The sequence below is a fragment of the Oncorhynchus mykiss genome, chromosome 23, assembly GCF_057628025.1.
Source record: "Oncorhynchus mykiss isolate SJ-2025 chromosome 23, ASM5762802v1, whole genome shotgun sequence".
Classification (NCBI taxonomy): domain Eukaryota; kingdom Metazoa; phylum Chordata; class Actinopteri; order Salmoniformes; family Salmonidae; genus Oncorhynchus; species Oncorhynchus mykiss.
The window spans coordinates 22,556,869-22,562,001 of record NC_143044.1 but is presented as its reverse complement, the minus strand read 5'-3'; positions in this window follow the sequence as shown (position 1 = coordinate 22,562,001).

The following is a 5,133-nucleotide window of genomic DNA, read 5'->3' as shown; positions in this document are numbered from 1 at the left end:
TCATGATCTGAGAGTCCTTTAGGTGACTTTTGGCTAACTCTAAGTGGGCTGTCATGTGCCTTTTACTGAGGAGTGGCTTCTGTCTGGCTCCTCTACCATAAAGTCCTGATTGGTGGTGTGCTGCATAGATGGTTGTCCTTCTGGAAGGTTCTCCCATCTCCAAAGAGGAACTCTGGAGCTCTGTTAGAGTGACCATGGGGTTCTTGGTCACCTCTCTGACCAAGGCCCTTCTCCCTCGATTGCTCAGTTTGGCTCCATCCATTGCTCAGCCAGCTCTAGGAAGAGTCCTGATGGTTCCAGACTTCTTCCACTTAACTTCTTATGGGCAGGTGGGACAGTAGCGTTCCACCTGGCCAACATCTGGTGAAATTGCAGAGCATGAAATTCAAACTACAGAATTATAAATATTTTTACTTTCATAAAATCACAAGTGTAATACATCAAAATAATTAATCCAGCCACTGTGTCAGATTTCAAAAAGGCTTTACGGTGATAGCACACTATGCGTTTATCTGAGGACAGCGCCCCGCATACAAAAGCATGAAAAACATATTTCAACCATGCAGGTGCACCACAAAAGTCAGAAATAGCAATATAATAAATGCCTTACCTTTGATGATCTTCTTCTGTTGGCACTCCAAAAGGTCCCAGATACATCACAAATGGTCCTTTTGTTCGATAATGTCCTTCTTTATATCCATAAAAACTCAGTTTAGCTGGCGTGCTTTAGTCAATAATCCACCCAGTTTCCCTCCATCAAAAGGCATACAAAATGAATCCCAAATGTCACTAATGAACTTTTCCAAACAAGTAAAACAACGTTTATAATCAAACCTTAGGTACCCTAATACGTAAATAAACTATCAAATTTAAGACGGAGAATCGCTATTGTCTTTACCGGAGAAAATCACCAAAGAACACGCTCTCTTCCACGCGCTTGGAAAGACTACAGCCAAAATGGGATCCACCTAGAAAAACGACAATTTCTGGCTCATTTTCCCAAAAAACAGCATGAAACTCTTTCTAAAGACTGTTGACATCTAGTGGAAGCCCTAGGAACTGCAATCTGGGAGGATTTCGCCATATAATAAAAGTTACAGCCATTGAAAACAGTGCTAGGACAACAAAACATTTTTTTGGGATGTTTGTCCTTGGGGTTTCGCCTGCCTTATCAGTTCTGTTATCCTCACATACATTATTTTAACAGTTTTAGAAACGTTAGAGTGTTTTCTATCCAAATCTACCAATTATATGCATATCATAGCTTCTGGGCCAGAGTAACAGGCAGTTTACTTTGGGCACACTTTTCATCTGGATGTGAAAATACTGCCCCCTACCCAAGAGAGGTTAAGAATGATGGAGGCCACTGTGTTCTTGGGGACCTTCCATGCTGTAGAAATGTTTTGGTACCCTTTCCCAGATCTGTGCCTCGACACAAGCCTGTCTCAGAACTCTACGAACAATTCCTTTGACCTCATGGCTTGGTTTCTGCTCTGACATGCACTGTCAACTGTAGGACCTTATATAGACAGGTGTGTGTCTTTCCAAATCATGTCCAATCAATTGAATTTACAGCAGCTGGACTCCAATCAAGTTGTAAAAACATCTCAAGGATGATCAAAACAGGGGCGAGGCGACCGTTTTGTTATTATTTCTGTTTCATTTGTGGATTTGCCCTTTAAACAGCTGCATGTTATCAAGATATCAAAGTGTCACTAACAGAAAGGTAAACAATAGGCCTATAGCAAATGCAGCATATGGCGTTAATTTCTCACGTTGAAATAATATTTTCCAGCAGTGCTCAAAGCATACTATTCCATGAGCGCAGCATTTATTTTTCTAATCAAATCAAATGTTATTTGTCACACGTACTGAATACAACTGGTGTAGACCTTTCCGTGAAATGCTTACTTACAAGCCCTTAACCAACAATGCAATTCAAAAAATGGAGTTAAGAAAATAAATAAACTGAATAAACTGAAGTGAAAAAAAACAATTATAATCAAAAAGTAACATAAGAAAATGACATAACAATAACTTGAATCAATGAGCCCAATAAGTCCTACATGACAACAAAATCATAATAAACAGAGTAGGGCTGGCTAACATACATTTTTGTCTTTTCTAATGCTTCTTAAACGGGAAAGTAATCTAAAAGTAACTGAATGTAATCAGATTACGTTACTGAGTTTGGGTAATCCAAAAGTTACGTTACTGAGTTTGGGTAATCCAAAAGTTTCGTTACTGATTACAGTTTTGGACAGGTAACAATAACTGTAACGGATTACATTTAGGAAGTAACCTACCCAACCCTGTTTGATGTATTTGATACCATTGCACCAATTCCCCTCCAGCCATTACCACGAGCCCGTCCTCCCCAGTTAAGGTGCCACCAACCTCCTGTGGTTGAAGGAGAGGTTGTTGTTCTGGCCCCGCACCGCCAGGTTACTGACCTCCTCCCTGTAGGCTGTCTCATCGTCGCAGGTGATCAGGCCTACCACTATCATTGCGTCAGCAAACTTGCAAACTTAATTGCTGATTGTCCTTCGGCACACTGTTTTGTATCAGATGTCTATTTCCAGTTTGGATGCTGGAATTATTTTGGACTAACATGCATACTTTTTGAAGTGATTTGTTTGACAATCAGATGGAAATATCATGACTGATTGTATTCATGCCACATTAAAAGAAGAAAAATGACGTTACAATCACGTCTTTATTATTAGGCCCATAAAAAAAATGTGTGGACTCGCAAGCGAGTGCACTCAATACAGAGAAACCCGAATGTCATGTTGTAATTCGCACTCTGGTTGTTTCCATGTCATTTGAATGATATTACTGTGTATGTTTTTTTTATTGACATAAAATCAATCAATCAATCTGTGCAGCGATGTATGGAAACAGACGTCTGTTGCAAAACACCAAAAACTTTAATGACATTAGGAGATTGCCAGGCCTTCGATACTGGTTATGGCTACAAGGTAGGGAGGGACGTTTTTTCTGTTAGCTGAGATTGACATAGTCTATTTATTGTGGTGTTGAAAATGCAAACCATGATGTTGAAGTGCCCGAATTCGGTATTCTTTGTTTATTGGTTATGTGGAGCATTGGCACAGAAGCATTGGCACAAAAATTTAGAAAATCGGATTTCTCCCTAGCTGATTAATGTCTGCTCTGATCGTAGTGTAATGAAACAGGCAGGGAGAGTGAGCTCGTGTGTGGGAGAGTGAGCTCGTCTGTGGTGATTGGCGAATCCTCAACCTTCTGGGCTGTAGTCCTGTGTGGCATCAACTGTGCCACAAAAGCAAGCTGAAATGGCAAAGTCAATATCCACATTTATAAACCCAGAGTTGTTACAGTTATTGTTATTTGTGGTCGTGAACTTTATTTTGAGTTAATTCTATGAGGGGGGAGGTCGTGCAATCTATTTTACAGTACAAGGGGAGTATAATGCAAAAATATATAAATAATTTGGGAGGGGGGTGCTTTTTTTATGACACATTGACTCCCTCTCTCCCCCTGTCTCTGTCTGCCTTTCTCCCTCACTCTCCAGTGAATGCCACCTCTGAACCTATTATAGACGTATGTTTCACAAGTTTGGAGAATATGGTACAGTACAGTGAGTAGAGCAAAGTAGAGTAGAGTACAGTACAGCACAGTACTCTAACTTGAGTAGAGCACAGTAGAGTACAGTACAATACAATTCAATGCAGTATAGTACAGTACAATAAAGTACAGTAGAGAAAAGTAGAGTAGAGTAGAATAGAATATATTGTACTGTTCTCTACTGTACTGATCTATACTTTACTGTACTCTACTGTACTGAACTCTACTCTACTCTGCTTTGCTGTGCTGTATTGTACTGCACTGTGATGTCCAAACATGTAAAACATGAGGAGAATGACATTCATATCCATAATTATACATTTCTGTGTAGTACAGATCAGGGACCTATGATGAAATTCCGTAACTGTAATTCCGTTACCGGGTGTAAATCCACTTCACTTCAAACCCAAGGTGTCATGTCATAGCTGACGCCCCATTCCCATTCTACACTGGGGCGGCAGGGTAGCCTAGTGGTTAGAGAGTTGGACTAGTAACCAAAAGGTTGCAAGTTCAAATCCCAGAGCTGACAAGGTACAAATCTGTCGTTCTGCGCCTGAACAGGCAGTTAACCCACTGTTCCTAGGCCGTCATTGAAAATAAGAATTTGTTCTTAACTGACTTGCCTAGTTTAAACATTTAAAAAAAATCTTAATTCCGGAGCAGTCTTTGTGGTCACATTAAAAAACTGAGGGAGATTTTACCGTAATTCCATTACCAAAGTCTGCATCTTCCATTAAATTAGTTTTTGTACATTTTTGAGTGGAAATTGTTAAAGGTAGTCTTTGTGCATAGAGTTCTATTGTTTGTTCAACTGAAATCAATGGTTTTTGTTTGGTATACATTTGTAAGTGAAAACAACTGAGTTACAGCGTAATTCCGTTACAGTGGAATTGCCCCCATGTTTTCATCACTGGAAAAGATCAACGGTTGAGATTGATATAATTTAAAAGCTTAAAAACAGGGTTGTCGTGCATGTCATTTGCCTAAAAACACGTAAACATTTTCATATTTGTATATGACTCTATTTTACATCATCTGAGGTGTTTGTATTGTGCCTGCGATCAGTGGAGACACAACATGCTCTTGAATACAGGGTGGGTGTCATGTTTTCGCTGATCAATGTACTAAAATGGGAATAAAATAGAAATGCCTACTTACATTTTTTCATCAAAAAAAAAAAAAAAAATCTTTTTTAAACAATATAAAACATACACATACAAACGACAACACACACACACACACACACACACACACACACACACACACACACACACACACACACACACACACACACACACACACACACACACACACACACACACACACATCAATGATATCACACCTGCAAGACCCATCTGCTCACACCTCCAGCGCCGGCATCACTCTCCGCCACATGCCCTCAAACTGCACCCTTTTGTTTCTCTCCACCACATGCCCTCAAACTGCACCCTTTTGTTTCTCTCCACCACATGCCCTCAAACTGCACCCTTTTGTTTCTCTCCGCCACATGCCCTCACACTGCACCCT